This window comes from Carlito syrichta, unplaced genomic scaffold (assembly GCF_000164805.1).
Source record: "Carlito syrichta isolate Samal-C Ts95f unplaced genomic scaffold, Tarsius_syrichta-2.0.1 Scaffold303668, whole genome shotgun sequence".
NCBI lineage: Eukaryota > Metazoa > Chordata > Mammalia > Primates > Tarsiidae > Carlito > Carlito syrichta.
Genome location: NW_007247764.1, coordinates 290362 through 309003, shown reverse-complemented (window position 1 = coordinate 309003; position 18642 = coordinate 290362). Strand labels below are relative to the sequence as shown.

General features: G+C 40.3%; 1 protein-coding gene across 2 annotated transcripts in view; it reads left to right on the top strand.

The window, feature by feature from the left end:
• The window catches only part of ANKRD46 (ankyrin repeat domain 46), a 39560-nt gene that overhangs the window by 13490 nt on the left and 7428 nt on the right, over window positions 1-18642 (top strand). Inside the window, exon 2 of one of the 2 annotated variants that reach the window (XM_008058977.2) lies at window positions 15417-15514. The exons of the other annotated variant lie outside the window; for it this stretch is intronic. The gene's annotated coding sequence lies outside the window, so the exon portion shown is untranslated. The remainder of the gene's footprint in view (window positions 1-15416; window positions 15515-18642) is intronic. 2 annotated transcript variants of the gene reach the window in all.

The following is an 18642-nucleotide window of genomic DNA, read 5'->3' as shown; positions in this document are numbered from 1 at the left end:
ATCAAAAATTAGCCGGGCATGGTAGCGCGCGCCTGTAGTTCCAGCTACTTGGAAGGCTGAGGTGGAAGGATCACCGGAACCCAACGGGTCGAGGCTGCAGTGGCCGGGAACGGCCTGGGCGACAGAGTGAAACTCCAATCAAAAAACATGCTTTATTTTTAAAACATAGTATCAGTTTTATTGGTACCCCACTTTTGGCCAAACATTTTTAGTTATATTCTTTGGCCACCTTCAGTGAGTACCTTTATTTCTATTGTCACCATTTATTAGGTCTGAGAATTAGGTTTGCGAATTTGCCACCATGCACTTATGTTGGCAGCACTGTACAAACAATTTGCTACATTCATGTTGTGTGGCAGTGTCTGGCAGAGTGGCGTTCATTATTGTTGTTGCATGTTTTTGTGTGCCATCATGAGAATATCAGAGTTTGAATTAGAGCAACGAACAGACATTAACTTTCTTGTTTTGTTTTGTTTTGTTTTTGAGTTGGAGTCTCACTTCGTCGCCCAGGCTGGAGTGCAGCGGTATGCTCATGGGCCACCGCAGCCTTGATCTACTGGGCTCAGGCAATCCTTCCATCTCAGCTTTCCAAGAAGCTGGAACTACAGGCACGTGCCACCATGCCCAGCTAAGTTTCTTATTTATTATAGAGATGAGGTCTCGCTAATAATCTTTGGTTTATTGTAGAGATGAGGTCTGTCCAAGTTGCCTGGGCTAGTCTTGAACCTGCAGGCTCAGGCAATTTACTCACCTCAGCCTCCCAAAGTGCTGGGATTACAGGCTGAGCCACCGAGCCCAGCCTAACATTCTTGTTAAACTTGGCAAGAGTGGAAGTGAAACCAGGAACATGTTAGTCCAAGTTTCGGGGGATAATGCCATGAAGAAAACAGTAGTGTACAAATAGATAAAATGTTTTTCTGAGTGAAGAGATAGTATCACAGATGAAAAGAGGTCAAGACGACTAGTAACAAGCAGAAATGACTGCAAAAATTCATAAAATTGTATGACAAAATTGTTGACTGACTGTGAGAAGCATAGCAGACTCAATAAACTTCAGTAGAGAAAGAGTTAGGAAAAACTTAACTGAAAATCTCGACATGAGAAAAGTGTGTGCAAAATGGTCCCAATGGAGCTCTTGTATCACAACCATGCACCAGTTCACACAGCACTGTCTATGAGGGAGTTTTTAGCCAGGGAACAAATAACTGTATTGGAACACCCTCCCTACTCACCTGATCTGGCCCCCAATGACTTTTTTCTTTGTCTAAAGATAAATATTGAAAGTAAGACATTTTGATGACCTTCAGGACATGAGGGGTAATAAGATGACAGCTCTGATACCATTCCAGAAAAAGAGTTTCAAAATTGCTTTACAGGTGAACTAGGTGCTAGCGTCAGTGCATAGTTTCCCAAAGGGAGTGCTTGGAAGGTGACTGTAGTGATTGATAGTCCACAGTGAGATACGTAGTTTTTCTAGGATGAGTTCACAAACTTAATTGTCAGACCTTCTAGGTGTTTATGCTACCTTCCAGCCTTCACTGAAATACTTGTTTGAATATATATTTTTACGTTTAGACCATACACTCATTTAACAAAAGGTATAAATCAAGCATTTAGTGTGCAGTAGATAATGCTGGACACTGTGGATAGTGTGAAACAAATCAAATTCATGCCCGTAAAGAGTTTACTCCACTGGGCGCAGTGACTCACACCTGTAATCACAGCACTTCGGGAGGTGGAGGTGAGAGGATTGCCTGAGTCCAGGGGTTCAAGACCAACCTGGGCAACTTGGCAAGACCTCATCTCTACAATAAATCAAAAAACTAGCCAGGTGTGGTGGTGCGCACCTGTAACTCCAGCTACTTGGAAGGCTGAGGAGGAAGGATCACCTGAGCTCAACAGGTCTAGGCTGCGATAGTCATGAGCATGCTACTGCACTTCAGCCTGCACGACAGAATAAGACTCTTAACTCCAAAAAAAAAGTTTACTTCCAGATTGGGGTGATATACAGTAAATGGTTAACAAAATAAATAAGAAACTTATACATCGTGATAACAACCAGGAATGAAGTAAGCAGGGTGATGTGAAAAGTAACTTCTCAGGATAAGTAGGTGACCTTTGAACTGAGACCTGAGTGATGAGAATGAGCCAGTCAAGTGAAGATCTGTCCATAGGGTAAGTTCATTCCAGCAGAAAGAAGAGTATGCAAGGCCCTGAGGCAGGAAAGCACTTCAGGGAATATAAAGTGGGCAAGTGGGAGTAGAGTATAGATAACAAGATGGGGGAATAGTTACAGATTAAGTTGGAGAGGTAGTGAGGAATGGAATCACCAGGGCTTCGTAGGCCATGTTAGAGATTTTGGGGTTATTTTAAACGTACAGGGTTGCCATTGACTAAAGCAAGAGAATGACATAAATGACTTGTGTTTTGGGGAGTTTTTTTTTTTCCTATGTAGAGAGACAAAAGTGACAGTGGAGAGTGGTTGGGAGTTTGTTACATTAGACTAGGTAGAAGGTCATGCTTGAGCTGTGGGAACCACTAAAAATTTCTTTAGCTTGAAGTGATGTTCGCAAAGCATGGGATGAAAAAATGAACATAGTAATCTAATGTAGCTTGACTGGGGTAGGAAGTGACAAGAGAATCCAAAACTTTGGCCTGCCCATCCTCAGGGTGAACTTGGAGTCTTACTCCGTTGCCCAGGGTAGAGTGCAGTGGCATACTCACAGCCACCCTAGTGTCAACCTGCTGGGCTCAGGCGATCCTTCTGCCTCAGCCTTCCAAGTAGCCGGAACTACAGGCACATGCTACCACACCCGGCTAATTTTATTTATTGTAGAGACGAGGTCTCACCAAGTTGCCTAGGCTGGTCTCCACCCCGTGGGGTCAGGCAATCCACTCACTTTGACCTCCGAAAGTGCTGGGATTGCAGGCTGAGCCACCAAGCCCGGCCAAGGTGAACTTTTTTTAAAGGAGAAATGTTACTAGGAAACAAAACAAAATAACCATTTATATTTGTATATGCATTATAACTTTCCGAGTTCTTTTGTACAAAAATGCCATGAAGTAGGTAAAGCAGATATTATACCAATTTTGCAAATGAGGAAACTGAGACTCCTAGAGTTTGGCTACTCAAGATAGCACCCTAGAAAATGGCAGAGTTAGAACCTAAGATCCAGATCTTTTGATTGGTATCTGGGACTCAGTGCCTATCCTAAAAAATAGTTCTTGATAAATTCAAAGCATAGATATTTTGATTCAAGTCTTTAAGTTAGCCTTCACTATTTATAACTTATGATCACCTAACCGATTGTTTTTCTAGCTTCAACCTTGTTTAGAGTGAAAGGGAAGTGGTACCTCTGGTTGGCAGAATCCTGACACTGGAATTTGACCAGTTCTCAGTTCCTTCTAGATATTGACTATTGTCTTTTCTCCTGCTCCTAGTCCCCTTAAGCCTTCCCACCTTGACTTCATGTTCATTGTCTTAGCTTCTGTGTGTCCTGGCCCTTATGGATGGTTAAGGATTTTTCTTCCCTTGTGGTAGTGGGAGTGATCTGCTCTGGGCCTTAGAAGGACCCAGAAGCAGAGTCAGGGACAGTTGTACAGGCAGATTTCTTCCTGATTGGGGTAGCTAAAAAAGGGTTAAAGGATGTAACAGATATAAATGAAAAGTAAATGAGATAGATGATCCTGCGGTAGTTATGAGTCAAGATCTGAGTTCCAAATGTACAGAGGCCAGGTAAGAGTGACTGAAGTGAAGTAGAAATAAAGGTATTTGACATGAAGAACTCTTGGGTTAATCTTCCCTAAAAATAAGTTATACACCTGAATCCCTCCAATAAAATATAATTAAAACTAAAGTTGGGGCCAGCCACAGTGGCTCATGCCTATAATCCCAGCACTTTGGGAGGCTGAGGTGGGAGAATCGCTCAAACAGGTTCAAGACCAGCCTGAGTAACATTGCAAGACTTCATCTCTACTAAAAAATAAAAATTAGCTGAGCACAGTGGCACGTGCCTGTAGCCCCAGCTATTGGGGATGCTGAGGTGGAAGGATCACCTGAGGCTGCAGTGAGCCATCATGATCGTGCCACTGCACTCCAATCTGGGCAACAGAGTGCGATCGCGACTCAAAAAACAAACAAAAGCCCACTAAATTGGGGCCAGAAAAGATAGTAGAGAAGTGGTATGAAAGGATGACATCTTTGAATTAAAATATTTTAGATTTATTGGGATTAGTATCACTGAGGGAGAGATACCAAAATATATTACTAAAATTCTAGTACATTTACTTTGAACCTAAAAGTTTGCCTATAATTTGTTTTTGTGTCTGTCTCTGTTCTTACATTTCTCTACACTTTAGGATACTAAGCATTTCATATTAATAGATTATCTCCTCAAATCCAAAGCTTGTGAATTCTGAGTATAATTTGTTTTATTTTTAAAAAATAAGAAACATATTCAACAATTATTGTTTGAAGCCCATGAAGTCATAATCTTTTGAGAGCATTTTAAAGAATAATTTTCTTATAATTATCTTTGCTTAACAACATAGTTCTTTTGAGTACAAGGACAAAAGTTTAAAGTAACAGTTGCTCAAACTTTTTTTTAAAAGAGTTCTTAACAGTTTTACATGGTGTCATGCCCATATCTAGCAATCATTTAGAAAGACAGTTTTGAGATGAAGACATTTACTTTATTATTCCCAGTTTTCTTAGTATTTGTTATAGTATTTGTTATGACAAATGTTAAATAGTTTTGAGAAATTGGGAATGAGAACCAGAAGGAAAATGAGGTTTGTAATTGCTAAAACTGGCAACCAATTTTAATTGACAGTGTTTTTAAAAAAACAGAAAAACAAATAAAACCTGTTAATTAGAAAGACATTCCCTAAAAAAACAGCAAATCTGAAAGAGCTATGTAGCTGTTAAAACTTGAAATCCATAGTCACTGACCGCTCTTTTCCTTGTCGGTATCAGTGGCCTGGGAGGTCTCTGGGTATCTACAAAAGTAGTTCTATGGGAAACTGATATGTAGACTTGTTCTCTGTTCCCATTTCTGAAAACTTCTCCATAACTTGTGAGTACAGAGATGTAAACTGAGCCAACTTCCAGATCTGCCATTTTAATAGGAGGTTTGTGTGCAGGGGCCAGGGCTCAGTTGGAAAGTGAATTGCTATAATTCTTTGCTCTTCCACTCAACATTAGTAATCTACCAAAGACGCCATCAGGACTGTGGGTTCAGCTCTTCTTTAGAATATTGGCATTTCTCACTTCTTGCCCCACCTCTTAGGCTTCTAAGTGACAGCATGAGAAAGGCTCTAGCCAAAATATACAACTTCTACCTGTAATCCTTTGGTTATTTTTGTCCTCATAATCTGGACTAGAAAACCTGAGGAGAAACCACTATTTTTTTTTTCTTGAACCTAGAATCATCTCTAAGCATACGCTCCCTACTTTCTCTTCTCTGAGTATCAGAAGTGCTTCCCCAAAATAGCTTACCCCAGTTCAAAGGAGAAATAAGCAGGAAAAGAACCAAAGGCTCTCTTTAGAACCTCAGACTTTTCTTAACTCCCTTAGATATAAAACTATCAATCCCCTTCTTAACTGGAGGTCTCAGTATCAAATCCTCTAGTTTCCAGTGGAGAGGAAGAGGAAATATCTAATACCCTACATAGTGGTCATTCTACCATTTCTCAGTCATTGTGTATACTGCAAATGTGCCATTTTAAAAAGACTGTTTGGGTAAGTTGGCTCCTTCATCTGCTCTCCAGTTGGTTTTTTGGTGTGTATCCTTATTTACAAGGACTCCTAGAGGTTGGAGTGAGTGAGGCAGGTGTGGGTCCACGAAGGATACCCAAGCAGGTCTGATTGTAAGAGTCTACCTGGGCCAGAAATGTAAACATGGTAGGCATAGACTAGAGTGATTTACAGGGCTTCACACACAAGCAGACCTACCTCAGGAGAGTCTGCCAGATCCTCTCTGAGGTTGTATAGCCCAGGGAGGTAGACCCCTCTCCACCTATTGTCACTAGAACGTGTGTTTTGTGTGAAGGATGCAGTATGTGCTAGCACGCATCTAACACATAATTTAGAGCTCAAAAGGGGATAGATTACAATAGAATTGTGAAAAACAAACTATATTGAAGATGGTGTTGTCATGCATCACTTAGTGACAAGGGCATATGCTCTGAGAAATGCATCGTTAGGTGATTTCGTCATTATGTGAACATAGAGTGACTTCCACATATCTACATGGTCTACACACCCAGGTTGCATGGCGTAGCCAATTGCTCCTGGGCTACAAATCCTTGCTGCGTGTTGCTGTACTGAGTACTGCAGGCAGTTGTACCACAGTGGTACATACTTGTGTATCTAAAGATGTCTAAACATAGAAAAGGTACAGTAAAAATACCGTATTCTGATCTGATGGAACGACTGCTATATCTTCAGTTCATCGTTGAACAGAACATCATTATGCAGTGCATGACTGTACTTTACATTTCTAGCACGAATCACAAATAGGACTAAACGTTGGGAGTGAGGGATAGTTTGTAAAGTAGCATGTAAAGTTGCAGCCTCTCTGGTTCTCAGTGTCCTTATTTGTAAAATAGTGAGAGTAAGCTAAATGGTTCTGTATGACTTTCCAGCTCTAAAAATGTCACGGGAGTTATGTATAGCTTAGGTATGTAGTGGGCTATATACTGTCTAGGTTGGGGTAAGAACCTAAGGACCATCTGTGATCACATAATGACAGAGTCACCTGAGGATGCCTTTCTCAGAACGACTCCACTGTTGAGCAACACATGGAAGTTTCTTCTAAGAACACAGTCTACCTTCAAACTTACTTGAGGTGAAGTCTGACTTATATTTTGTGGACTATTTAGAAAATAAGGAGTATTTTGCAAAAATTGTGGTTCTTTAAGTGCAGCCATAAAGAAGAATGAAATCATGTTTTTTGCAGCAACATGGATGGACCTAGAGATCATCATCCTAAATGAACTGACTCAGACACAAAAAACCAAACACTGCATGTTCTCACTTATATGCAGGAGCTAAATGGCCACAAGGATGAAAATAATAGACACTGGGGACACCAGTACAGGGGAAGGCAGGCAGGGGTTTAGGGTTCAGAAAATACCTGTGTTCGCTATCTGGGAAATGGCCACCTAAGACCCAATCCCCATCACTACACAATATGTCCATGTGACAAACATGCATGTGTACACCCTGAATCTAAAATAAAAATGGGGGAAAAATTGTAGTTCCTATATTAAGTCTGCCAAGGTGTGTTTGATAAGGTTTAAATTTCTAAGTAGGCCTGGAATCATATAATCATATTCTTGCTATTAATTTTCTAGTTTAACTTTTTTTTTTTTTTTGAGTTGGAGTCTCACTCTGTCACCCAGACCGGAGTGCAATGGCCGCTCCCGGCCACTGCAGCCTCGACCTGCTGGGCTCCGGCGATCCTTCCGCCTCAGTCTTTCAAGTAGCTGGAACTACAGGCACGCGCTACCATGCCCGGCTAATTTTTGATTTTATTGTAGAGATGAGGTCTTGCCAAGTTGCCCAGGCGGGTCTCGAACCCACGGGCTCAGGTAGTCCACTCACCTCAGCCTCCCAAAGCACGGGATTACCGGCTGAGCCACCAAAGGAAAAGTGAACTTCCAAGTCTGGACTTTCGCAAGTCCACAATTAGAATTATGGTAAGTGTGAAACAAAGGGAAACTTCAAAGATAGCTTCTCTTGCCATCTAGAGCTTGTACTAGATGCTAAAGTTGAGTTTGAAGCCCAGGTAGTCCACAAGGTGGCACCGTTAGACCATATAAATAAAATGCTCCAGCAACTAGGGAAAAAAACAGATTTTAAAAAATCAAATAAATTTATTAAAGTAGTAATACATATGCATGAAAGACTTTAGATTGACCTCTCAGTACTTATTTAATGTCTTTATTATATAATTTTAGATCATCAACTAGAAACCTCCTGGGGAAGAAGTCCCTTGATAACAATTTTAAACATGGTAAAATTACATAGTAGATTTTTGGAAAATATCGAAAGATATTAGAATAAAATAAAATATCCAAAATAACTAGTATCCGTTTTGTGAACAATTAATTTTGGTTTATTTTAAGCCAATATCTTTTCTAAAATTTGAATTGTCACATTTAATAATGCAAGCAAGTAATAGTTAAGTAATATAAATATTGCCAGAAGTAAATCAGAAATCCTTGTTGGGTGTTTTTTTAACTTTTAAATTTTGTATTTTAAAGATATAGGGTACAATTCAGGGTTAGATATACAAATGTTCATTATGCAGTACCTTGTTGATGAGGTATGCCATCCCCCCCTTACAGTTTCCCACTACTGCCAATCCCTTTCTTATTATTATGGTAATTGTTCAAGGTCCTCTAATGAGTGGGAATGTATGGTACTCTGTTCTTTGTTTCTGCGATAGATCACAGAGTATGATAGACTCTAAATCCATCCAAGTTGCTGCAAAGTCCATATGTTTGTCCATCTTTATGACTGCCTAATAGTCCATTGTGTATATATACCACTTTTTTTTTTATCCAGTCCAGCTTCGATGGACAGCATGGTTGGTTTCAATTGGGTGTTTTTTTATTTCCTGATGGAGAAAGAAACAGGTAGGTGTTTTCTCATGATCCTAGCCAGTAAGAAGTATTTGAGAATGAGTCTTGGAATTTAGTCACTGCCTATAAAGTAAAAGATATTTTATCTTACTTGCTCACAGCTAGACTTCTTTTATATGTGGCTCTTTTCCTTGCCCAATTTCTGGATTTGTGCAGAGCTCAGGTTTTAGGAACAGGAATTTTAAAGTAGCAATTAGGGTTTAAAGACTTTATTGGAAGTTCTTGTTTTATAGGGACATTTTATATTTTGAAACAACTGTATCCTTTTTTTCTTTTAAGGCAGGGTCTCACTCTTTTACTCAGGCTGGACTGCAGTGGCATGATCATAGCTCATATAGCCTTGGCCTCTTGGGCTCAGGTGATCCTTCTGCCTTAGCCCCACCAAGTAGCTGGAACTACAGGCGTGTACCACCACACCTGGCTAATTTTTTGTTTTTAGTAGAAAGGAGATCTTGTTATGTTGTTCAGACTGGTCTTGAACTCCTGGGCTCAAACATTCCTCCTGCTTCAGCCTCCCAGAGTGCTGGGATTAGACATGAACCACCATGCCTGGCTGAAACAACTGAGATCAGGTATCCAGATTTGGGCATCCCAATTTATTATATGTCATTCATTTTCTCAGCTTTAGTACTTTTGTGTGACATTAGAAAATGGCAAAGGCAATAAGATCTCTCTCTCTCCAGAGCATATCTCTCCATATATCTCCTATTTTTCCTTTGCATTTTGCTGAAATATCTGGTGCTTTGATCTCTGATCACAATTGTCATGTAGGCAAATATAGTCAGTTCATTTGGATCAATAATATAGCACTTAGTCTTGCCTTTCCCAGTGACCTTTCAAAATGAAAAATAAATCAGTATGTATTCTTGTTGATGTTGGATATAGAAGAACAATTTCAAGTCGTGATATAATTAAAATAGAACATATTCTCTCCATTGGTTCTTAACCAACAAGAATACAATCCTTTTTGTAGGTTGACCTAAGATTGTGGATCCAAAGTTTGATATATAAAATAAAAGGAATATTAGCTAGAACTCTTCATCCAGTTAGCCTATCACAAACTTTCAACTACCTGTCCTATTATTTGGGTTGAGGCAAGCGCTGTTTGACATGAAGAGCTCTTGTTGCTGGGATATGGTTGTCTGCTTCATTCCGAGGGATGAATGTCTCCATCCTCTTGAAGCCTCCCGGGGCCATGCCACAGAGCACAGGGTGACGAGTTTTAAATGTTAGGCTGTGCCTGCCCTCTAAAACCTGACCCCAGAGTTCTGCTCTTAACAATGCCAGCTAGCCTGCCTCTGAACCAGTCAGAGGACACTGTTCCTTAGGAACCGGGGCCCTGGTTAATAACCAGCGTGCTTTCTAGGACTTAGATGTCTGCACATGGACTGTTCTTGTACTGGACCCTGTGGTTTTTTCACTCTGCCAGGAACCAGGTTTTTCTCTTTCCTGGAGGTCTTTACTCCCCGCTAGATGTCACTCCAGGGCCAGAAGCTGCTACGTTGCCAGGGGACTGGTGTTCTAGGCAAGCTTTCTTTCAGTACAATGGAAGATGGTCTCCCAGAGCTGTATCCATTCTGGGAAGGATAATAACTGTTATTTTTTGAGTGCTAAGTCATACAACTAGTAAGCAGCTGGGCTGGGCTTCAAACCTAGGCAGTCCAGCCCCAGACACATGGCTGGTAGAATAGCCAAACCTCTTTTATAAAATTTTATTTTATTTTAAAGATGTGTGGTACAAGTCAGGATTAGGTACAAGTGATCATCGTACAGGTAGAGTTTGGGCCTCCCTTTGGTCTCCACTTCACCTACTTTGAGATCAGGTATCCTTATTGATGTTTTATATCGCCCCCCCCCCCCGTCCCCCACCTAACAGTGTCTTGCTAGTGCCAATCCCTTTATTTTATTTTATTTTTTTGTGATGCATACAAATGAAAATTTTTTTAATTTTAAAGATGTGTGGTATATTTCAAGGTTGTGTATACAAATGTTCATTATGCAGGTACCCTTGTTGATGAGGTGTGCTCCCCCACCTAGCAGTTTCCCATTACTGCCAATGCCACCTCCCTAACCCCCCACCCCAGCAGTTTCCCACTACTGCCAATCTCTTCTTATAGTATTATGGTAAATGTTCAGGAACTGCTTATGAGTGTGAGAACATGTAGTACTCCTTTGTTTCTGCAATAGATCACTGAGAATTATAGACTCTAAATCCATCCAAGTTGCTGTGAAGTTCATATATTTGTCCTCCTTTATGGCTGTGTAATATTCCATTGTGTATATATACCACATTTTTTTAATCCAGTCCATTTGGACAGCACAGCTGATTACATGTTTTTGCTATTGTGAATAGTGCTGCAGTAAACATGCGTGTGCAGGTATCTTTTTGTTAGAATGATTTGAGTTCCTCTGGGTACATTTCCAGTAGGGAAATTGCCAGCTCATATGGAAGGCCAATTTCTAGTTCTTTTAGAAATCGCCACACTGTTTTCCATAGAGTCTGAACTAGTTTACATTCCCACTAACGGTGTAGAAGTGTTCCCTTTTCTCTGCCTTCTTGCCAGCATCTGTTGTTTTTTGTTTTGTTAACAATGGTCATTCTTACTGGAGTTAGGTGGTATCTCTATGTGGTTTCAATTTGCATTTCTCTGATGTTTAGTGAGACTGAGCACTTTTTCATGTGTCTGTTGCCTGCCTATTTATCTTAAATGAGCATGTTTTCTGTGTCTGTTGCCTGCCCACATATCTTCAGTGTCTATTTATGTCTTTTACCCACTTTTTAATGGGGCTGTTTGTTTTTTTTCCTTTCGGCACATTTGAGTTCCTTATAGTTTCTGAATGTTAGGCCTATGTCACACATACAGTTGGCAAATATTTTTTCCCATTCTGTGGGCTGTCTCCCCGCACTCTTGATAGTTTCTTTTGCTTTGCAGAAGCCTTTCAGTTTAATGAGGTCCCACTTGTCTGTCTTATCTCTTATGACATGGACATCTGGGGTTTTGATCGGGAATTGATTGCCTATTCCGATTTCCATAAGGGTGTCTCTTGCATTTTCTCAGATTATAGTTTGAGGTTTTACGGTTAGGTCTTGATCCATTTAGAGTTGATTTTTGTGTATGGTGATAGATAGGGGTCCTGTTTCAGTCTTCTGCATGTGGGCAGCCAGTTTTCCCAAGACCATTTACTGAATAGGTTCTCCTCTCCCGGTGGTTGTTGGGGCTTTGTCAAAGATGAGTTGGTTGAGAAATTGAAGTTTTGCTTCCAGAATCTCTATCCCGTTCCATTGATCTATATGCCTGTTCTTGTACCAATACTAGGCTATTTTGATTATTTTAGCTTTATTGTAAAGTTTACAGTCTGGAAGTGTGGTACTTCCCACTTTTTTTCTTTTGCTGAGGATTGTTTTGACTATTCATGGTTGTTTATGTTTCCATATGAATTTCTGAATAGTTGTTTCCAGGTCTGAGAAGAATGATGTTGGTAAACTCTCAGAGTGCAAAATAAATGTGCAAAAGACAGTCACATTCTTATGCACCAACAACAAACAAGCAGAGAAACAAATAAAAAGCACAATCCCATTCCCATTAGCCATGAAAAAATGAAATACCTCAGCATCTTCCTAACCAGAGAAGTGAGAGACCTATCTGATAAAAACTACAAAACTGCTTACAGAAATCTAGGAAGAGCCGGGCTCGGTGGCTCAGCCTGTAATCCCGCGCCTTTGGAAGGCTGAGGTGAGTGGATTGCCTGAGCCCACGGGTTTGAGACCCACCTGGACAGCGAGACCTCACCTCTACAATAAATCAAAAAATCAGCCGGGCGTGGTAGCGCATGCCTGTAATTCCGGCTACTTGGAAGGCTGAGGTGGAAGGATTGCTGGAGCCCAGCAGGTCAAGGCTGCAGTGGCCGGGAGCAGCCACTGCACTCCAGTTTGGGCGACAGAATGAGACTCCAACTCAAAAAAAAAGAAAAGAAAAGAAATCTAAGAAGACACAGACAAATGGAAAAATATTCCATGCTCGTGGATGGGAAGAATCAACATTGTTAAAATGTCCATCCCACTAAAGGCAATCTTCAGATTCAACGCAGTTCGCATTAAATTACCAGAGCTCTTTTATAGTAACTGACAATAGGAAAAATCACCCATGGTTCACCCTAGGGATAGCCTGTGAGGAGAGTCAGACTACCACATCTTTCTCCCTCCTGCTCTTCCTCCTCCGAGAGCAACCTTCATTATGCTTACTTAGCTTCTCATTCATTCAGGGGGAACAGACTCAGCCCTCTGTGACTCTTGAAAGGCACTAGGTCACTGTTCACACTATTAGTCCCTCTCACTCTACTTGTAGAATTGCTCTTATTAAACACTCCCTTTGGTAAATACCAGGATATCCACTGTGTCCTTCCAAATGCTTGGTCCTACTAAGTCTTCCATAATAACGTGATACCCAGACAGATGATTCCAAAGATGTTTCTTTTTTGCACGGAGAAGATAGGCACTTTCATGCTCAACAGTCTTTTTGTCACAGTCGTTAGGCCTTCATATGACCTAGCACTTGCACTCCTGTAAATGAAGATTTACATTCACATAAAAACCTGTACACACATGCTTATTGCCAAAAACTGGAGCTATACAGATGTCCTTCAGTAGGTGAACTGTTTAAACTGTGGTCCATCCATATTATGGAATACTAGTCAGCCATAAAAAGGGGCAAACTGTTAATATACACAACACCCTGTTCGAATCTCCAGTTAAGTATCCTGCATGAAAAAGGTCAGTCCCAAAAGATTCCATGTATGCACTGTATGGTTCCGTTTATACAACATTCTTGAAATGACAGAATTCCAGAAATGTAAGACCAGAGTAGTGGTTTCTAGGGGTTAAGTAGAGGTAGGGATGGGAAGGAAGTAGGTATAGCTAAAAAAGGGCAATGTATGAGCTAGTCTTTGTGGTGATGGAAACGTCATGTATCTTGAAAGTTTTGCAGGGTGTTATTATTGGGGAAAACTGGGTAACGAGCACACAGGATCTCTCTGTGTTCTTTCTTACAACTGTGTGTGAATCTGTAATTATCTCAAAATAAATTTAATTTTAAAAATCTTTAGTCCCCTTTACCCCGTGGCCCATGGTTAATATATATTCTGATTTTTATTCACTTTCTGATTTCTTGGGGAAGCCGTAAATAGATTTTTTAGTGATTAAGTTATAATTGAAGTCTTAGAAATTTTCTTAGCAGATTTCTAGTAATTTAGTCAAATGCACTTATGTAATATTAATATGAGATTATACATAAACCTAATTTGATTGTGTTATATTTTCTTATGGGCCTTGTCATGTCAAGAAAACAACAGAAGTATTGTCTTTCTTATGGATTTTAGGAAACATTAGGATTATTTGGGGCATAACTATATGATCTATAATTCTGTCTCCAGATGAAAAGCAAACGTGTTCTTTTCAAAATGTGAGCCTTCAGAATAACCCACTTATACCATTTTAATTACATTGAAAACTGAAGCCAAATCACATGTCAGCTCTAGTGGTCAGGACAAGAGAGGAAAAGTACTAGGCTTTGAGTGAATTCAGAGTATTTGTTTAATAGAAACAAGTGGCTCAATGATACTAAGTTTGTCTTAATAGATACTATAGAATCGCAGAACTCTGGGAAACAATTAGGAGGTAGATGTTTTGTATATTATCATGTCTTCATGATACTTATGACATCTGTGTGGAACTGGTCCTCATACAGTTTGTCAGTCATTGTTATCAGGTCCAGCCCAGCACTGCTAGTCTTTATGATACAACCTGACTTACATATTGTAAATGGAGCTTTGTAAAATACCATTAATTATTTCCCTGCATACATTTATTTGCAGGGGTTTGAAAACAAGGAGCATGAATGACCAGTAAAGTTAACCTGAGTTTCAACCTGACCATGAATTTGAGATTTGGACTTTATATCCCCCCACTTAGCATTTCAGGCACATTTCAGCACATAGTAAATGTTTGTTTGATGCATTAATATTGCTTTTGTGGTCCATACTGCCCACCCATGACCCTGCTCCCATGGTCCCTCCAGAGCACAGTCAAATGGCAGACAGGACCCTCTTGTCTGTCTCAGTGCACAGGGCTGCAGCCTGTGTGGGCCCCATGAAAGCATGAGAGTGGACAGCGCCATGGTTCATGGGGAGTGGGGTGGGCCATGTGGAGAAGACTGCAGGCAGATTTGGGCCAGATTTTCTTTCACACTGACAAGAAAAGAGACAAACTCAGGAACAGATTTAAAGAGCATTTGAGATAGATTAGAAATATTTTTTCTTAAATGTGTCCTGTTTAGTTTAAATACAAGTATTGACTGTTTTGACTGTTTTCACTTTCTTCTCCCATTACAAATAGCATTTTATTTCTAGAAATGCTTTTGTGGACTAATCTGGGATCTGCCCTCCTTTTATAATGTGAAAAAGATGCATTCTGAATTCCAAGTAATGACTGAGAGTGAATTTTCAGAGCCTAGTTTGTTCTCTCTGATGGAGCATAATTTGGTTATTTTCCCCTGATCATTCTTGCTGTGGACAGGAGAGCAGTCCCTGAGCCAGCACTTCTCTTCTCCCTCTTCACTGCTTCATTACTCGTCCTGTACTTTACTGGCCTCACAAGTTGATGCCTCACCCACAGATTTTCTAGAGCCCCACTAACCTACCTGTATTTAATGGAACAGCAGATTCTTTTTTAGACCATACCTTTTTGTTACTGAATTTTCTTTTTATTGTAGATCCTGGCTGGCAAGTTACAGAATATTTTTGTTGAACCTTCTTAAGAATTTAGAGAAGCTGCTGAGTGACCACTGAAAGAAAGAGTTAATCTTACTCAGTGAGTATTTTCTACTGTGAACTTCCTCACAATATATGAAATCTTCAGTGGACTGTGGCCGTGCATTAGGGCAGGTTCAACTGTGTGATAAAGATGGAAAAATGTTTTCTATAATTGGTCTTATTAAATGTGAGGATAAGGGTAGCAATTTCTCAAGTACACAAATGGATAAAATACACTACATTGATTCTCACCTAAAAAAATAGACAAGAAAGGCTTGTATTTTTTCTGAGCCAACATTTAGAAGAATCTAGGTCTGCATATCACAAGAATTCTTACTGGTTTTGAATAAAAAACACCAAGTAGATTGTTTTTTATTACCTGTTCATACAGAATTTAACCAAAACACATTACTTCTTGAAAAGCACTAGGTACATGGTGTTTTGTTTTTAAGAAGGTTCATAATAGCTTTGTCGTTCCATGATCCAATCCAGTAACTATTGTAAGGGAAAATAGAGAGGTTACTCTCAAAAAAAGAATTTTTGACTATTTTATCAATTGAATTATTCTTATTGAGTCTTTTTTTTTTTTTTTGAGTCAGAGTCTTATCTGCCATCAGCTGGAGTGCAGGGGCATGCTCATGGCTCACCACAGCCTCAACCTCCTGGACTCAGGTGATCCTCTCACCCCAGCCTCCTGAGCAATTGGAACTAGAGGTGTGCACCACCATGCCTGGTTAATTTTTAAATTTTTTTGTAGAGACAAGGTCCCACTATGTTGCCCAAGCTGGTCACAAACTGCAGCACTCAAGGGATCTTTCCCCCCAAGTGTTGGAATTACAAGTATGAGCTACCTTGCTGGGCCTCATTTTTAAAAAATCATTATATAGTATCATAAACTAAAGTTCATTTTTATCTTAGTATGTATCTGTGTGTGTGTGTGTCTGCATCTCTCTCTCTCTCTCTCTCTCTCCTTCTCTCTCTTTCTCTCTCTCTCTCTGGAGACAGGGTCTTGCTTTGTTGCCCAGGCTAGAGTGTAATGGTACAATCGTAGCTCACTGCAGCCTCAGACTCTTGGGCTCAAGCAAACCTCCTACCTCAGCCTCCCAAGTAGCTGGGATTACGGGTGTGTACTACCACACCCAGCTAATTTTTTGATTTTTTTTGTAAAGACACAGTCTCACTATGTTGTCCAGGGTGGTCTCAAACCTCTAGCCTCAAGTGATCCTTCCACCTCTGCCTTCCAAAGCTCTGGGATTGCAGGTGTGAGCCACTGTGCCTGGCCTGTAATTTCTAATTACTAGCAGATTTTTCCTTTTTTGGAATTATTCTTACCCTTCGTATCCAATAAGTCATTAAGCTGTGCTAATCCTATCTTCACTACTTATCTCCAGTATGTCCCCTTCTGTCTGCCACTGCCTTAGATCAGTTTCTCATCGTGTCTTACCTAGATTAGTCCATAGACCTACTGATTGATCTCCCTGTCGCCAGTCCTTTTCTCTCCAATCAACCCCCTCCATGTTGTCATCCAGGTAATCTTTCTGAACGATCAATAGTACCGTACCATTTCCTTGGCTAAAAATCCTTCAGTGGCTCCTCACTGAAATTCAGATAAAATAAACCTTACCATGGAGTTGTTAGGAAGATTAAATAAAATTCATTAAAAACCCCTTGTTGATGCCTGACTCAGAACAGTTCCCAGTATGTATTAATGCCACACTTTCCACAGAGAGCTCCTGGCAACAGCATCCCAGGACTAGGGGACAGAGGCTCTGCTGGGAAACCAGGCTGAAGGGAGCAGGGGAAGCAATCTCACCGAACTAGCAGCCATGCTCCCCTGAATCCCCTTGAGGGTAGGCACAAGAATAGACTGGTCTAGCATCCAAGTCTAGCAGAAAGAAAGACTTCACCAGATCCACTCTGCTAGCCAACCCTGTTTGTGACTAAGCTTTTGTGACCTTAGAGTAAGAGCCATCTCTACAAACACATCAGTCTCTGCCTTTCTGTTTTCTTGTTTGGGTTTGTTTTCTTTTCAGTTTCCTAATAAAGTTTCTTTTGGTAGGCCTTAACTATTTCTTAAATGAACCAAGGGAAAGAGATAGAGATCTAGATGTTTGCACTTGGGTAGTGCAGAATGTTCTGAGAGTTCAGGCCTACCAGTGGGGCAGGGGAGCATCAGTGAGAGGTGTGGGTATACCAGTGAGCCAAGCTAGGCAGAAAAGGAACACACCAGTGAGCCGAGCTAGGCAAAGAAAGAACATGCTGGTGAGCCAGGCTAGGCAGAGAGGAGGCATTCATATTGGACCCAGTTAGGGTTGCTGCTTTTGTCCTGCATCTGTATTCCCAAACAGACCTAGTTTTTTTTTTTTTCCCTCATCTTTCCATCTTCAGAAAGTGGGAGTTTGGCAAAGTCACATATTGAGATAACCACGGAACAGAGCAGAATAGGATTAATACTGTAAAAATAAGAATAATCTGAACTGATTTCATGATTATTTCTAGTTTTTTAAATTCAGTTATTTTCTTAGCCTTTCTCTTTATGAAAAGTTGACATCTGTGCTGTAAACATAGCATTCTAGCAGGTTCTTACTGAGTGTGAGTTATTTTCATGCAGATAGGTTTGTTTACCATATAGAATGTCTCAAGTACAAGAAGAAGCAAACATATGAAAGGGAATTACTTTGTATTCAATAAGAATGTCTACTAGCAGTAGCATTTATATGTGTATATATGTATTTGAAGTTTAAAAAGCATGATACATGTCGTCTGACAATGCAGTAAACTTAAATCTAAGCCATTATGTCTCACTTAAATATATCTCTCAATCTTTTTATATGGTGACGAGCAAAGTAATAAATTTGGTCCAGCAGATGTGAAGAAAATAAAACATTTTCATGGAAAATAAAATATAATTGATGACTTTGCTGTTGTTTCTTTTTGGTAAGGTAATTTGTTAGAGGCAGGAGACCAAGAAGGGTGTGAAATAGTGCTTTTTAAAATGACTTCATGGAGCCGGGCTCGGTGGCTCAGCCTGTAATCCTCCGCCTTTGGGAGGCTGAGGTGAGTGGATTGCCTGAGCCCGCGGGTTCGAGACCCACTTGGGCAGCGAGACCTCATCTCTACATAAAATCAAAAAATCAGCCAGGCATGGTAGCGCATGCCTTGTAATTCTGGCTACTTGGAAAGGCT